This window comes from Delphinapterus leucas, chromosome 2 (genome assembly GCF_059928025.1).
Source record: "Delphinapterus leucas isolate spDelLeu-1000000601 "Yukka" chromosome 2, BTC_Dleu_Yukka2, whole genome shotgun sequence".
Classification (NCBI taxonomy): domain Eukaryota; kingdom Metazoa; phylum Chordata; class Mammalia; order Artiodactyla; family Monodontidae; genus Delphinapterus; species Delphinapterus leucas.
The window spans coordinates 146,228,848-146,247,384 of NC_143130.1; positions in this window are offsets into that span (position 1 = coordinate 146,228,848).

The window sequence follows — 18,537 nt, forward strand, 5'->3', positions numbered from 1 at the left end:
CTCTTTTGACTTCCCCCTTCTGAGACACTATATTCTTTGCCAAGTGATGATCTTTCCTTAACTGCAGTAAGTCTAATAAACTTAGCTGTGCTTGAGCAACAGATATTTTTTAGTTGTCTTTTGAAGACAACTACTAATATTACCACTGATATTGAGGACATACTAATATTATATCCCCACTTTACAGATGAGGAAACTGAGGCACAGGAAGGTGAACAAACTTGTTCAGTGTTTCAACAGTCAGTGGCAGGGCTGGGACTGAAACCTAGATTTTCTGATCCTTAAGTCCAAGCTCTTAACCAGACAGTGGCAAGTTGGGGAGTCTGAATATTTTTGGTACTCAAAGGGATGTTCAAAGGCCCCTCCTCCCAAAGCCTTCTTGACTCCTGCCTTCTACAACAGGAGGAACTTCCTGAGGAACTCCCTCTATAACATCACTAGCAAGGGGCCAGGGGGTTTCTGTTTCAACATTTCTAGATACGGGTCCTTGTTGACTCAGAAGACAGCCCCTTGCATGATTCAACTGAACTAATCATTCTCTAGCTCTAGGCTTTTACAAAAGAAAAGAAGTCCACTTATTAGGAGCATGGACCCACCCCGTATTCCTTCACCCCTGGCCCAAGAGTAGAAGATGATCCAGGGTCTTTCTCCTTGGAATGGTGTTGGCTTGTGGTGTCATGATTTTAGACCATCTAAACCATGGTTCAGCTTAGCAGTCCCCTTGATTTTCATCCTGGGATATCCAGGGAAATAGAGCTGGGCCTTCAGACATCCCTTGATGCTACCAACCACAGCACTTCCAGTTAGTTCCCAGGTCTCAGATGTTTATGCTGAATTTCCAGACTTCTGTTCATTAGAGCACAGCCAGCTTCTCAGTGATCCTTTTCCCCAAAGCTGTTACTTCAGAAGTAGGGAGCACCAGCTAAGGAGGCATGCAGGAGACAACTCACTGAGTTATAACTCAGTAATAACTGAGTTATTTCCTCCTGAAACTCAGGCAGAGGATGCAGGGTCTAACTTCTATCTGACTACTTCTTTTTTTTAATTTAATGAACAAGAAGAGCCTTCTGGCTGAGTCGTGCTCACTGGTACAAAGTTAACTTTGTGATCACTTCTGAGACAAAATATAATTAGAAATTCCTTGGCTTCTACTTTTCCAAAGGGATATACATACACAGAAGAAAATGATCATACATAAGACAATATCTCATTTGTCTTTTTTCATTCTAACCTCAAGTTTAGAAAATTACCCATAGAATTTCAAGAAGAATTCACGACTTCAAAGATACTAGCTTAGCTCTGAAATTCACATAAACCATAAACTTGAGCATCAAGTCTTCCACCAAAATCATTAATTTTTTTAAAAGAGGGTGAGAGCAATGACAGTTTCCTGAAACACATCTCTCTCAGCTTCCTGAAATGAAATTCACCCAGGCTCAGTGAGTTGAGCTCAGTTTCGGAAACTACACTCTTATTACCTCCTCCCGAGTCTTGTGCTTCAGTTTCCTTAATAATTCTTAACTAGAATTGCTTTTCCTTTCTGAGAAATTGATATCTCCCTCCTCCATACACATATAGCAATTTATTCATACTTCTATCCTAGCACTTACTCCTGTCCTGGGCCATAGTTCATTATAAGCAGCTTAAATTCAGGGACCATTTTTTCTGCCCTTTCAGTACCTATCACTCTGTGGATAGGAGCCCCAACACTGTTTGTTGAGTCGCTGAGTGCAGCTAATGAAAAAGACATTTTGAAAGAGTAGTTCAGGATGATTAATCTGGCTGTGGCACGAGGGAGACTTGGGAAAGTGTGGAGAATAGAAGTAAGAGCATCACTTAAAGAGTGATGATGATATCTTAGTGTGAGATTAGAAGGGCCTGAATTAGGTGAGTGGCAACAGGAATGGAAGTAAAGGACCACTATGAGAGAAAACTCGGGAGAGAAAAGGCATGGTTGACAAGTGATTGAATCCATGGGGTGAATGAGCAGGCCCAGGATAACTAGCTGATGACCAAAAATTCATGCTTCCTTAGAATATCATCAAGAAGTGACTGCCCCTCCAGGGACTACATTTCCGCATTCCCCTTGCACCTAGGTGGAGCTCTCCACCCCCCTTGCACCTAGGTGGGGCCACACAACTAGCTTTTGCCATTGAAATGTGAAAGGAAGTAATGTATGTCGCTTCCAGATCAAAGTGGTTAAAAAGTGGGTGAGAGGGGGCGCTGGAGGGGGAGAGGGGGCTCCCTGGCCTGGGATCGTCCTGGCACCCTCGCACCTGCCCCTGGAGTGGCCACCCTCCCGCTTCTCTCCCCAACCCCCTCCACGGGTGCCCGCCCTTGCCCAGCACCACAGGTCTGTTCAGCCCTCTGGGTCTCCTCTCCAGCCACCGCCCCACATCTCCCAGGAGCCAGGCTGGTTCCAGAAATGCCCTTACAGCAGTAGCTATGTGTCTGACAGGGTCTTGGAGCTCCGGCCACGTGACAGGCCTGTGCCTCTGAGGAAGGAGAGCCGAGTTCAGGACACTGGTCCACCAGAGACGTCCTGGCTTCACATAATATCAAACGGCGAAAGTTCTCCCAGAGATCTCCATCTCAACGCTAAGATCCAGCTCCACTCAATGACCAGCAAGCGACAGTACTGGACACCCCATGCCAAACAACTAACAAGACAGGAACACAAGCCCACCCATTAACAGAGAGGCTTCCTAAAATCATAATAAGGTCACAGACACGCCAAAACACAACCCCAGACATGGTCATGCCCACCAGAAAGACAAGATCCAGCCTAATCCACCAGAACACAGGCACCAGTCCCCTCCACCAGGAAGCCTGCACAACCCACTGAACCAACCTTACCCACTGGGGGCAGGCACCAGAAACGATGGGAACTACGAACCTGCAGCCTGCTAAAAGGAGACCCCAGACACAGTAAGTTAAGTGAAATGAGAAGACAGAGAAACACACAGCAGATGAAGGAGCAAGGTAAAAACCCACCAGAACAAACAAATGAAGAGGAAATAGGCAGTCTACCTGAAAAAGAATTCAGAGTAATGATAGTAAGGATGATCCAAAATCTTGGAAATAGAATGCAGAATATACAAGAAATGTTTAACAAGGACCTAGAAGAACTAAAGAGCAAACAAACAATGATGAACAACACAACAAATGAAATTAAAAATTCTCTAGAAGGAATCAATAGGAGAATAACTGAGGCAGAAGAACGAATAAGTGACTTGGAAGATAAAATAGTGGAAATAACTACCACAGAGCAGAATAAATAAAAAAGAATGAAAAGAATTGAGGGCAGTCTCAGAGACCTCTGGGACAACCAACATTCCAATTATAGGGGTTCCAGAAGAAGAAGAGAAAAAGAAAGGGATGCAGAAAATATCTGAAGAGATTATAGTTGAAAACTTCCCTAATATGGGAAAGGAAATAGCCAATCAAGTCCAGGAAGCACAGAGAGTCCCATACAGGATAAATCCAAGGAGAAACATGCCAAGACACATATTAATGAAACTATCAAAAATTAACTACAAAGAAAAAATATTAAAAGCAGCAAGGGAAAAACAAGAAATAACATACAAAGGAATCCCCATAAGGTTAACAGTTGATCTTTCTGCAGAAACTGTGCAAGCCAGAAGGGAGTGGCAGGACATATTTAAAGTGATGAAAGGGAAAAACCTACAACCAAGATTACTCTACCCTGCAAGGATCTCATTCAGATTCGATGGAGAAATTAAAAACTTTACAGACAAGGAAAAGTTAAGAGAATTCAGCACCATCAAACCAGCTTTACAACAAATGCTAAAGGATCTTCTCTAGGCAAGAAACACAAGAGAAGGAAAAGACCTACAATAACAAACCCAAAACAATTAAGAAAATGGTAATAGGAACATACATATCAATAACTACCTTAAATGTAAACGGATTACATGCTCGAACCAAAAGACATAGGCTGGCTGAATGGCTACAAAAACAAGAGCCATCATATATATGCTGTCTACAAGAGACCCACTTCACACTGAGGGACACATACGGACTGAAAGTGAGGGGAGGGAAAAGATAGTCCATGAAAATGGAAATCGAAAGCTGGGGTAGCAATTCTCATATAAGAAAAAATAGACTTTAAAATAGAGACGATTACAAGAGACAAAGAAGGACACTACATAATGATCAAGGGATCAATCCAAGAAGAAGATATAACAATTGTAAATATTTATGCACCCAACATAGGAGCACCTCAATACATAAGGCAAATGTTAACAGCCATAAAAAGGGAAATCAACAGTAACACAATCATAGTAGGGGACTTTAACATCCCACTGTCACCAATGGACAGATCATCCAAAATGAAAATAAATAAGGAAACACAAGCTTTAAATGATACATTAAACAAAATGGACTTAATTGATATTTATAGGACATTCCATCCAAAAACAACAGAATACACTTTCTCCTCAAGTGCTCATGGAACATTCTCCAGGATAGATCATATCTTGGGTCACAAATCAAGCCTTGGTAAATTTAAGAAAATTGAAATCATATCAAGTATCTTTTCCGACTGCAACGCTATGAGACTAGATATCAATTACAGGAAAAAATCTGTAAAAAATACAAACACATGGAGGCTAAACAATACACTACTTAATAACAAAGAGATCACTGAAGAAATCAAAGAGGAAATCAAAAAATACCTAGAAACAAGCGACAATGAAAACACAATGATCCAAAACCCATGGATGCAGCAAAAGCAGTTCTAAGAGGGAAGTTTATAGCAATACAATCCTACCTCAAGAAACAAGAAACATATAAACAATGTAACCTTACACCTAAAGCAATTAGAGAAAGAAGAATTTAAAAACTCCACAAGTTAGCAGAAGGAAAGAAATAAAAAAGATCAGATCACAAATAAATGAAAAAGAAATGAAGGAAACGATAGCATAGATCAATAAAACTAAAAGCTGGTTCTTTGAGAAGATAAACAAAATTGATAAACCATTAGCTATACTCATCAAGAAAAAAACGGAGAAGACTCAAATCAATAGAATTAGAAATGAAAAAGAAGACGCAATAAATGACTGCAGAAATACAAAGAATCATAAGGGATTACTACAAGCAACTATATGACAATAAAATGGACAACTTGGAAGAAATGGACAAATTATTAGAAAAGCACAACCTTCCGAGACTGAACCAGGAGAAATAGAAAATATAAACAGACCAATCACAAGCACTGAAATTGAGACTGTGATTAAAAATCTTCCAACAAACAAAAACAGAGGACCAGATGGCTTCACGGGCGAATTCTATCAAACATTTAGAGAAGGGCTAACAACTATCCTTCTCAAACTCTTCCAAATTATAGCAGAGGGAGGAACACTCCCAAACTCATTCTACAAGGCCAACATCACCCTGATACTAAAACCACAAAGATGTCACAAGGAAAGAAAGCTACAGGCCAATATAACTGATGAACACAGATGCAAAAGTCCTCAACAAAATACTAGCAAACAGAATCCAACAGCACATTAAAAGGATCATACACCATGATCAAGTGGGGTTTATCCCAGGAATGCAAGGATTCTTCAATATATGCAAATCAATCAATGTGATACACCATATTAACAAGTTGAAGGAGAAAAACTATATGATCATCTCAATAGATGCAGAAAAAGATTTTGACAAAATTCAACTCCAATTTATGATAAAAACCCTCCAGAAAGCAGGCACAGAGGGAACATAGCTCAACATAATAAAGGCTATATATGACAAACCCACAGTCAACATCATTGAGACAATGGTGAAAAACTGAAAACATTTCCTCTAAGATCAGGAACAAGACAAGGTTGTCCACTCACACCACTATTATTCAACAGAGTTTTGGAAGTCCTAGCCATGGCAATCAGAGAAGAAAAAGAAATCAAAGGAATCCAAATCAGAAAAGAAGAAGTAAAACTGTCACTGTTTGCAGATGACATAATACTATACATAGAGAAACCTAAAGATGCTACCAGAACACTACTAGAGCTAATCAATGAATTTGGTAAAGTAGCAGGATACAAAATTAATACACGGAAATCTCTTGCATTCCTATACACTAATAATGAAAAATCTGGAAGAGAAATTAAGGAAACACTCCCATTTACCACTGAAACCAAAAGAATAAAATACCTAGGAATAAACCTACCTAAGGAGACAAAAGACCTGTATGCAGAAAACTATAAGACACTGATGAAAGAAATGAAAGATGATACAAACAGATGGAGAGATATACCATGTTCTTAGATTGGAAGAATCAACATTATGAAAATGACTATACTACCGAAAGCAATCTACAGATTCAATGCAATCCCTATCAAACTACCATGGCATTTTTCACAGGACTAGAACAAAAAGTTTCACAATTTGTATGGAAATGCAAAAGACCCCGTATAGCCAAAGCAATCTTGAGAAAGAAAAATGCAGCTGGAGGAATCAGGCCCCCTGACTTTAGACTATACTACAAAGCTACAGTAATCAAGACAGTATGGTATTGGCACAAAAACAGAATATAGTTCAATGGAACAGGATAGAAAGCCCAGAGATAAACCCAGGCACCTAGGGTTACCGTATTTTTGATAAAGGAGGCAAGAATATACGATGGAGAAAAGACAGCCTCTTCAATAAACTGTGCTGGGAAAGCTGGACAGCTATATGTAAAAGAATGAAATTAGAACACTCCCTAACACCATACACAAAAATAAACTCAAAGTGGATTAAAGACCTAAATGTAAGGCCAGACACTATAAATCTCTTAGAGGAAAACATAGGCAGAACATTCTATGACATAAATCACAGCAAGATCCTTTTTGACCCACCTCCTAGAGAAATGTAACTAAAAACAAACAAACAAAAAAACCAAATGGGACGTAATTAAACTTAAAAGCTTTTGCACAGCAAAGGAAAACATAAACAAGATGAAAAGACAACCCTCAGAATGGGAGAAAATATTTGCAAATGAAGCAACTGACAAAGGATTAATCTCCAAAATTTACAAGCAACTCTTGCAGCTCAATATCAAAAAACAAGCAACCCAATCTAAAAATGGGCAGAAGACCCAAATAGACATTTTTCCAAAGAAGGTATACAGATTGCCAACAAACACATGAAAAGATGCTCAACATCACTAATCATTAGAGAAATGAAAATCAAAACTACAGTGAGGTATCACCTCACACCAGTCAGAATGGCCATCATCAAAAAATCTACAAACAATAAATGCTGGAGAGGGTGTGGAGAAAAAGGAACCCTCTTGCACTCTTGGTGGGAATGTAAATTGATTCAGCCACTAGGGAGAAGAGTATGGAGGTTCCTTAAAAAACTAAAAATAGAACTACCATATGACCCAGCAATCCCACTACTGGGCATATACCCTGAGAAAACCATAATTCAAAAAGAGTCATGTACCACAATGTTCATTGCAGCTCTATTTACAATAGCCAGGACATGGAATCAACCTAAGCGTCCATCAACAGATGTATGGATAAAGAAGATGTGGCACATATATACAATGGAATATTACTCAGCCATAAAGAGAAATGAAATTGAGTTATTTGTAGTGAGGTGGATGGACCTAGAGTCTGTCATCCAGAGTGAAGTAAGTCAGAAAGAGAAAAACAAATACCATATGCTTACACATATATATGGAATCAAAAAAAAAAGATTCTGAAGAACCTAGAGGCAGGACAGGAATAAAGACGCAGATGTAGAGAATGGACTTGAGGACACGGGGAGGCGGAAGTGTAAGCTGGGACTAAGTGAGAGAGTGGCATGGACGTATATACACTACCACATGTAAAATAGATAGCTAGTGGGAAGCAGCCACATAGCACAGGGAGATCAGCTCGGTGCTTTGTGACCACCTAGAGGGGTGGGAGGGAGACGCAAGAGGGAAGAGATATGGGTATATATGTATATGTATAGCTGATTCACTTTGTTATAAATCAGAAACTAACACACCATTGTAAGGCAATTATACTCCAATAAAGATGTTAGAAAAAAAAAGTGGGTGAAAAATCCCCATGATTTTTTGTCTCATCTGTCACCCGGAAGGAGAGAATTCCAAGGTCCTGGAGGAGACTGGAGATAATTTGGAAGACGCCTGTGTCCTTGAGTAACCACACTGAAGGCTGCCTACTAACTGAGAACACTGATATTGTACTTTACGTGAGTGAGACGTGTATTGCTATTGTGTTTAGTTTATCTGTTACAGCAGCTAGTGTTATCTTAATTAAAATATAAAGGGGCAAGAAAAGCCATGGATGCTTTTGGGTCCCTCGTGGCATCCAGTACTTTGGAGAATGGTGGCACTGTCTTAATATAATGAGGGGTTACAAGAGGAGAACCATTAAAGAGGGGAATTTGAATACACAGCTGAATGATATAATGATGCGAGGAAGATGCCAGAAACTGGAAGTTAGAAGGCTCAGCCCAAGACTAAGTTGCTCTGCTTAAAAAATATGTCCTTAAACAAATTCCTTAACTTTTCAGCCTCAATTTCCTCAACCAGAGTTTAATATATGAAGGCAAGTCTTATAAACAATAAATAGCTATTCCAATGTAAAATGGTATTATTTTAATCTAACCACCCCCTTTTAAAATGACAGGGGAACTTATGGATCATCTGAGTGAGAAAAATGCTAAATCTCATATAGCAATTACTATAAGTGGGCACTGTGTTAACTCATATCATCTTCATGACATAGATATTATTATTATCATCACTAATTTATAGGTGAAAAAATTGAAACACAGATGGGTTAAGTAATTTTCTCAAGGTCACACCACTAATAAGTGGAAAGTAGGGATCAAACCCAGGCAGTCTGCTTTCCAAATCTGTGCTCTTTTCCACCATGAAAAGATATCGTCTCTAGGTACAGCTTCTTCATTTCAGATGTGGAAACGTAGGTCATGTCACACAGGTGGTTATGCACTAAATATAGACTACAGTGACAGAGAAGGCAATTTTCTCCCCAGGAAAATTCTAGTTTCTCATAAAAGGCTGTTTCTGCAGAAAATCATTGAGCTGAGAATGCATAAATTACTAAAGAAACCTAACCAGATATTTGAGCAGAATTTATGTTGGTAGGAGAAAAAGCAAAATGAGCTTTACCCTTGCTGTATCTTTCAAATATAAAACAGGAGGGATAAGCAGATGGATTTATTTAAATTTTTTCCAGGCAAACTTTTCCTGTGGTTCTAAGACATATCAAGGTCCTGAGGGAAGTGAACTCCAGTCCCTTGAACTCTTTCCAATCTGGACCAGAAAAATGGCCCCAGGGTGACCAAGAGGCCAGATCGAGCTCAACTCTCCTTCTGGAAGCTTTTAGCCAAGGTAAACCAAGTATAAGGAGCTGCTAGGAGAGCACACAACATGCCTCCTCCTTCTTGATTTCCTGAGATGCTCATCCCTGAGGAACCTGAATGTCCAAGCAGAGCCCCTGACAGGTGAGTGATGCCAACTGAAACTCTCTCTGGACAAAGCCACCTGTAAATAAGACTCTGTCCTCCAGATGCCATCTGAAGCCACCACATGAAAGAGTGGCCTCTCCTCATGTGAGACCCTTCACACTTGCTTACATTCAGGTCAGAGAAAATCTCATGTACCAGGGCCAACATGGTTCTCCCCTGGAACCAGTAGGATCCACATGGCTTTCTCATTCCTACTGACCCTGTTTGTGGAATGTCATCATTCTCTTACGACACAAGTGGAACATCTTAGATGAATTTCCAGATGGCTAGTCTGCCTCTTTCTATTTCCCACACTGAGAGAAACACAGGTCTATTGATTGCTACAGACCTGCGCAGACACTTTTGAGTATGTTTGTCATCTTTATATGGACTGTTTACCTCTGACCATTCGTTGGCATTGATTAATTCAAGAAGACTCAAAAATCAAAAAACATTGACAAAGATCTTTATTATGAAATGTGAAATGATAAGATAAAATCAAGAAGAAAAAAATCATTCAAAAAAGAGAAGAGAGTTAAGTAGGGACATTGGGAATCTATGATGAAGAGGAGACCAATTGCTGCACAGATTTTTCCTCCTTTCCCAATGCCAGGGGTCTAGAGATACAGATAACACCTGCCCCTGCATCACAGGCTATTGCAGAAAGGAAGGGAGAACTGGACTTTGGACTACGCCACTTAACAAAGCCTCTCCTATATCTTACCTAATTGGGTCCCCCAACAACGCATTTTATAGGAAACTGGGGTCAAATTATTTAAATGATTTGCTCTAAGTCACAGAGTTCTAAACAGAATGTGTCTACAGATTCCAACCCCAGGCTCTTTGTCCCACACCACATTCTCTCTTGCATCACCAAGTGAATTTGTGGGAAAAAAAACACTGTTTCTGCCATCAGCTATATGATCAAGGATGAATTACAACTTCTTTAGGGCCTCAGTGTCTTCACTTGGAAAATGAGGTTACACTAGAAATGGATGATCTACAGTTCTGAAAGCTCATGAATCCAGACATCTGTCCTCCATCAAGTTTAACAAAACAGTATTTTTTAAATTGCCAGTTATAATTAGTGGATCATGAAATTAATTTAGTGGGTAGCCACCATTACCTTTTTTTTTTAAGTGACAGAACAAAAAAGGTTTGAATAGAATAAGGAAGGGTAAGATAGGAAAAAATGTCAGCATGCATCCCATGAAGTAAGGGTGAACACTGTTTTGTAAAACTGGGTGTGTGCACTGAGTCATAATATAAAATTTATTTCTTACTATAAGACACAGTCAAAAATGATTGAAACTCAGGTTTAAATTATAGAGTCATATGACACATTACAGCAGAGTTTTAGTGTATTCCAAAAATACGTATACACTTGCTCGGGGGGGGGAGGGGTGTTGTTATTTTGTTTGTTTGTTTTTGTGATTCATTTGGCTCTGGTTTGACTTTCTCTTCCTTTTTTGTTATCTTTTCCCCCAACCAGGAGTTCTCATCCCCTCCTTCACTTTCTCATTTGCTTTGGGGAGGTTTCTGGCTGCTGCCAGAAAGGGGAGTTCTGAAGGAAGAGAAAGCAATGAGGTGTTAAATGGCATTGCATGTTCTGCAAAGCTCATGACATGTGGTTTCCTGAAGGGGGAAGCACAAATGACAAAGAAAGTCTAGTTGGAAGGAGACTGAGGCCCTAGAGATTCTGAACAATAGTGTTGTAGTCTAGGAGGGAGGGGGGCTATAATTAATATATCTCTGTCTCTTCCATCTTCTCCTTGTAGGAGGGTGATTAACATAAATGGGTTCCAACTCTTCAAATAAGGGTCTCTCATAAGGGGCCTATGTTGAGAGAAGTGGGGATTGTTTCTGCTTTCCCAAGGCTGGCAGCCTAAGAGAAAATTGTTTAAATTCATATAGGGAATGGAAGTTTGGGGAGGAAATTGAGGACTTGGTCTTCCAGTCTGTTGCTCAAAACCACTCTCTTCCCCCAAAAGACTGACCCCTCTAGTTCAAGTTTAAGCAGGTGAGGCAAGTAGTTCCATGGGACTGGATATTTCCATGACCCTGGAGCCTTCCACAAGAGATTTCCAATTATTACCCTTTCCTGGATCCTCTTGGGTACAAAACCTCTGACTTCCTGTGTGATTCAAAGTTTGAAGTCCCGGTCAGTGGCTAGAAAACGGAGTCTGTGATGAAGGTCGGTAAAAACATTTGACTGAGACCTTTTATCCTAAATCATCTGGCTGGAAACTTGAGATGTGGCATCCTAATTCTTCCTTTCAACCTGGTCTCAGGACAGCTTGGCTTGGAATAATGTCCAGGTAATTATGAATAATGAGAAACCTTCGTTCCCAGCAGGCCCAGTCTATTAATAGGGAAGGTGAAATGTGTGATCTCATGGGTTCTGCATAAATACTCTCTTTTGGCCTCTCAATGGCAAAAATACCAGTGTTTCCTTCAAGGGGCTGCAGGTGGAGGTGAGACAGGGCAGCCCCCTGGTTCTAACTGTATCCCTGCGCTGAGCTCTGTGCATAGAGTCATGGTGTCCACTTCGGATCTGCCTGGCAATGATGCCTTTTCAAGTGCTACCGTGTTAAGTGGCCCCTGTGGCTTTATAAAACAGCTGACCTGCTATTGACCTGTTCTGCGTCCTTGCAGCTCAGGAGCAGTCTCTCTGGGCCCCATGATAGATTATAATGAAGATTACAAAGGCACTGTTAAACCTAATGTCTCCCAACTGCCCCATAGTACAAGGAGCAGTTTCCTGTCAGAGGAGCATGGGTGAGCCCCTCCAGGGACATTAGGTCAGTAGCAGTGACTCCAGAGCTGCTCAGTAACAACCCCCTCTCAGCTTCTATCCCTCCAAGGAAAGCCAATGGTCCATCAGGGTCAGCCCCACAGTTTTTCAGAACACAAACCTTTCCTTCATTTATTCCCACATCCAAAAGTGCCTGCAACAAGTTTCCACAGGTAAAATCTTATCTTTAGCATTAAAAGTGAGTTACCAGGATTTATCCTTCTATGCTTTCTACTGGGTGGGGATGTTTAGCATCATTCCTGCCCTGGTCATAGTCAAATAAGTTAAGCACTTGCAGATGAGAGAACCAAAGCACTAAAGAGGTACTTAGATTAGATAAAATCAACGTTGACAATCAACTTCCTGTGTGAGACAAGAAGTTCACCAAAGGAGCTGGGTAGCTGCAATAGCTGAACCTGGGTTTACTGAGAATTGAGTTTCCTGGGTATCAACACAGAGGGAGTTTGATGAGTTTCCCAGCTTTCTTCATTCAAGAGGAAGGAACTGTGCCATCTCCTCAGAGGAAGTAAAGCATGTCCTTAAATTTTTCCCTAAGATAAATTTCTCCCATGAAGCTTCATATTAGAGACACTGCATGGACAATGCCCTCAACAACATGAAGTGCAGTCACAATTTCAATAGGGCACTTGTCGTTTTTCTTGGTGAACCAGCAGGGTAACAAAACACAGCTCAGTGAAAGCAGTCTGCTGGAGGCCAAGCAGGATGGCCTGACCACATCTTTCCTATGGTCTGGCCTGATCAAAGAATGAAGAATAGAATACCTGAAAAAATGAATGGGCCTTTCAACAGTCCTCTATAAAGAGTACTTTCTTCGTGGAAAATACTAGTGGTCAATCATGGCCTGCCCCACTCTCCAAGTCTCCCTCCCCTAAGGAATCTACTCCATGGTAAAGCCACCATGACCCCACCTGCACTGGACACAGGTGGTTAGAGAAGGGCAGGCATTTCATCAGATGGCCAGATTCCTGAGGCCTGACTTGAAAGATGAACAGAGCTAAGCAGATTATTCCCCAGGAATTTGAATCCAAAGCCCCAGTTGGCATCAGGAATTGTTCTGAGATCAGAGGTGGGAAAAGCTGGGATGGCCAAGTACTGAGGTTGAGGAAGAGGGAAGAAGATGCCATATGATATTAGGAAAGACAGCTGGTAAAGAGTAAGAACAGAGCACATCTACACACAGAGATAGAAACAGGGCAAATCAGAGACCATGCAGCTCTTGAGAGAGACTGTGATGATATACTCTCCCCCAAAGCTGCCTTGGATCCAAACCACCTCCCATTTCCAGACCTAGCTATGGTGATGCCTCGGGGAGCCCTGGATTCTTATAATAAACTCTCAATTTCTCCAGTAAGGTTGAGTAGGTCTTTATTCCTTGCAAATAAAGAGCCTGACCAAAATGCAGGCTTTTAATAAGAGTTGAAAACAGACAGTATTATGTCCCAGTCTCTATACTGCAAGCATCGTGTTGTTGAGTGAGGGCAGATCCAATGAATGAGAGATCAAAAGCAGATGGTATGACACACAACAACATGGATGGATCTCAGAGGCATTATGTTGAGTGAAAGAAGCCAGTCTTAAAAGGTTACATACCATATGACTCCATTTAGATGTCATTCTTGAAAAAACACATAATAGTGATGGAGAACAGATCAGTGGTTCCCAGGGGCAGGTGTGGGAAGAGAGTGTGACTATAACAGGACAACAAAAAGGGATTTGGGGGGATGATGGTGCTAGTGGTGGTTACACAAACCTAGACTTGTCTTTAAAGACACAGAACAGTAAGAAGAAAAGAAGGAAGGGAGGGAGGGAAGGAGAGAGGATCGCTCAAGTGAGAAGTGCTACTAAATGAGACCTTCAGACAGACCAGAAGTTGGGCCAACTCTAGGCAAAATCGTCTCAGCATATGCTCTTCTCATTGCTCTTAGCCTTATCTTTTCATCCCTCAACTCCTCCTTCTTTTCTTTCTGGCTGACATGGCCTTCATAACAAAATCAAACCAAGGAAATGAGCAATGAAGGTGGAATTTCTGGTATCAGCCAAGAGGTGAGAGAGGTCTTGAGCTGGGATCAGGTCTTGCCATCTCTCCTAAAATCACACTGTAAGTCAGAAGTAGTTCACATGATTAGCTCCAGGTTTTGGCTCTCCTGGGAAATTGAGTATCTGGCTTTCATTTTTTTCTGCCCAACTGCCATCTTTTCCTGCCATTATCAAATTCATTTTTCCCTTCTTTTTTTATACCCAGCAGCATCTCTTTTTACCTATACAGGAAGTCACGCTCTCAGCTTGCTAAAGAGATACTTCATGATATTTTCCCTGAACACGGAACTCAGAGGAAAAGCTTGGACTTGTAGCTCTCAGTTGTCTTTCAATTTTCCTCTTTGCTGGAAGATATTGGTATATCCTGACCGACAGCAAAAGCTCGAGCAAAGTAACTCTGTGTGAAATAAAAGGAAGCTTGTGTTAATGTATAAAATAGTAGCAATCACATCCTGGAGGATCTAAACTGTAACTTGAACAGGATCTTCAGATAAGTAGCAACAAAGGACTGTCACGATATTTTAGAGAGGGGTGCGGATAAGGTAATTCTGCAAGTCAGACAGGACTCAGAAACAATTGCAAAGGAGGGTGAGAGGACCACATACACCAGGGCTGGCCACCTGCCATCTTACATGGTCATTATCTTCCCAGCCACTGAAATGCATAGAAGGAAATGAGCAGAAGAGCAGTGGCCCTGGAGCCACACCCAGGCAACACCACATCCTAGAACCACGATCTCTGGCAAGTTCCTTGGGCAAGTTTCCTCAGCTTCCTCATCTATAAACAGAAAAAATAATAGTACCTACCTCATGGAGTTGTGAAGATTAAATGAAACATACATATAACGTACTTTAACAGTGTCTGGTTCAATGTGCTGCACCCCCTCCAACACACACACACACACAAACAATCACCATCACCACCACCACCGCCACCACCGCCGCCACTGCAAAGTTATTCAAGGGGATCTCGGTGGAGCACCGACATTGTCCACTGTACAGAAGCTCTCAAAAATGCTAGTTCTCATGATGAACCTGATAATGAGCCACCCCTGCTCCTCACCAGCAGAGTCAAATGAAATGAATTAGGAGACATTCTCTGTGAGAAGATTTACACCAGTAAGACAGGGAGCAGTAAATAAAAGCAACAGATTAGTGCAATATTACTAAATCCCATCATTTAGGTTCCTGCCTGGCAGATTTAATAAATGAGATCTATCTCTTCTTGGTGGATGCAGTAGCATAAGTACCATCTAAATCAGGTCTGCAGAGAATCAAGTGACCTGATGGATATCTATCTCTTAGTTCAATAGCAGTAACGCATGGAGGATTTGGAGGGATTTGTGCCAGGAATTAGAGGATGCAACATTTGTCTTGAATTAACTAATTTTTATAATCAATGTACTGTGAATGATATGCTCCTGCGAAGGTAGATTTGTGACCTGCCTGAAGTACCAATTATGTTCCAATTTATACAGTAAATCTATTTGGTAATATGAGGTGTTGTGGCAATTTTAACACATCAGTAAAGATGGAAATCAATTTCTTTTCCTTAGTAAATTTTGTAAATAAAAAGAAAATATAGGGTTTCCGGGTCCAAGCCAGCCTTTTGCTTCAACTTTTTCTACTTCATGGCTGCTGACTGAGGACAGGGCTTGTCCCCCTAGAAATTCCACTCTGACACAAGACCAAGCTGGCACCCCTTGGGCGGCAAACCTCTTGAGTTTTGGGAAGAGTGGGATCTTCTTCGGGACAGGCCTGTTGCTAGGCTGATGGGCTGAAACTGAGCTTTAAAAGTGTGTCAGATACTGTCACACACATTATCTCACCTGGCAAAGGAGGCTGGGCAGATACTAGCATTCTTACTTTACAGTAAGAAAAATGAGGCTCAAATTCAACAAGGGATTTACTGAGGATCAAGATGAGGCTCAAATACTACATCTTCAGACTGTAAACCCTGATATTTGTCTATGAATCCACAAAGTAATTTAATGGCTTAATATCTGTGTAAATATGCCCGTCTTCTGAGCAGATGAGAACATGAGGTCACTGAGACAAGTAGGAAGCTGCCAAGTGGAGGAAAGGGGAGGGAATCTCAGGTAGAGCAAACAACATGTGCAAAAGCAGGAGGCTTACAAGTGCACGTGAGATGGAGAAAGTCAGGAAGAGCATCAGTCCTACACTTACAAAAAAAACTACTTTACAAAGAAAACAGTACATCCAAAACTTTTCTTGAAACCACCAAAGAGTTGAGGTGGCAGGACAACTAATTAACACAAAATCTGAGAAAAGACAGGCACCTTCAAGGAGAAATGAAACGTGTGCTCTTGCTTACTTGGAATGGATGTTGTTAGGCGTTGAAGAATTTAGCTAAAATTGTCAGCAAATTGGTAAAGGACAAGTAGAATGTTTAGAACCCCTGGGGGATTTCCCTGAGGGGGGATCAATAGCCACTTGTAATTTCTTCTTCATGGATCTCACTGGGCACTCACAGAAAAGTCTGGCAAGAGTTCTGAGAAAGTGTCCCTTGTCCCACAGGCTTGTGGAAAGGAAACAGCTGTTGCTGCAGGAAACACGAGAAACCCCACCCAGATCCTGTTGCACTATATCCCCAACAGAACAAAAGCTTTAAACTGTCGGAAGAAGAACAACACACACTATCACTCTTAGGGCACAGAAGATAACCTACTGCAGCCAAGGGAAGAAAACAAAAAAGAGCCCTCTACTCCTGGGGATGAGGCAGTAATACCTGCTGTACTAGAACTACCTCTTGGAGGGGGCAGAAGCACTGAGACCCAGGGACATAGCCCCTGTCTGACACCTTCTAATGAGAATGACAGAGAATGCCTTTCCACTGCCCAACACTTCCTATGACCAGGCTAACAAGCAGCAAGTAACAAATAATAATCGAATATTGCTGAGAGACTTACAAAAGTGTGGAGAGAAACTCTCCCTGAGGAAATCTCAACGAGAAGATGGAAACCTGAGGATGGAGAAGACATTAAGAAAAACCCTCTGCAAGCCAGCCCCTAGCCTCAACACAAGGTAATGCCAGAGGAATTTTAAGTCTGCAATGGGCTGTGGCTAATCATGGCAACAACAAACCCCAAGCTCGGGTCACCAGAAGCCTAGCAGAAGGAAAGTTGCACTCATTTCTACGTACAAAAACTATTTACAGTCTCCACTATGCTATATAAGATGTCTAGATTTTTTTTTAATTATAAGGCATATTAAGAAGAAGAAGAAAACAATACTGTCAAGAGATAAAGCCAAAAACACTAGGCATATCCTATCAAAACTGCTGAAAACAGAAGACAAATGTTTAAAAAACATTTAATAGAGCTGGGGAAAAGATACATTATATACATAGGAACAAAGATGAGAATGACAGAAGACTTCTTGTTAGAAACCAAGCAAGCTAGAAGACAATGGGGTGACGGGTTTAAAGTGCTAAAAGAAAAAGACTATTAACCAGTTCTATAACCAGCAAAAATAATTTTCAAAAATGAAGAAATACTTTCTCAAAAACAAACAAACAAATGAAAAACAGAGAGAATCCATTGCCGGCAGACCTGAACTATGAGAAATATTAAAGGAAAAATATCAGGCAAAAGCAATATGATACCAAGCAGAAAACTTGGTATCAAGTTTTCACACAAAGAAATGACAAGCCCTTAAAATGGAATAAATGAAAGTAAAAATAAAATTCTTTTTCTTCTTATTTTTAATGGCTCCAAAAATAGGTGATTGTTTAAATAAAAATAGTAGCAACGTATTGTGTATTTATATCATATGTAAAAGTAAACTATATAACAACAATAGCACAAAGGATGAAAGGAAAAAATTGGCAGTATACTGTTGTAAGGTCCTGACATTACACACAAGGAGGTATAATATTATTTGAAGATAGACTGTAATTAATTACAGATGTATAAAGTTGTACATTGCAAACCGACTGGCAATCACTAAAAAATTAAAAAGGGTAAAAATAATAAACAAATAGCAGTAATAAAATGGAATCATATGTTTAACTAATTCAACAAGGGAAAGAAAGAGGAAAAAGTTTTTAAATAGATGGAAAAATAGAAAACAACTATCTAGATGGTCGATTTTAAGCAACCGTATCAATAGCCATACTAACTATAAATGGTCTAAACTCATCAATTAAAATGTAGAGATTGTTCAGTTGTATAA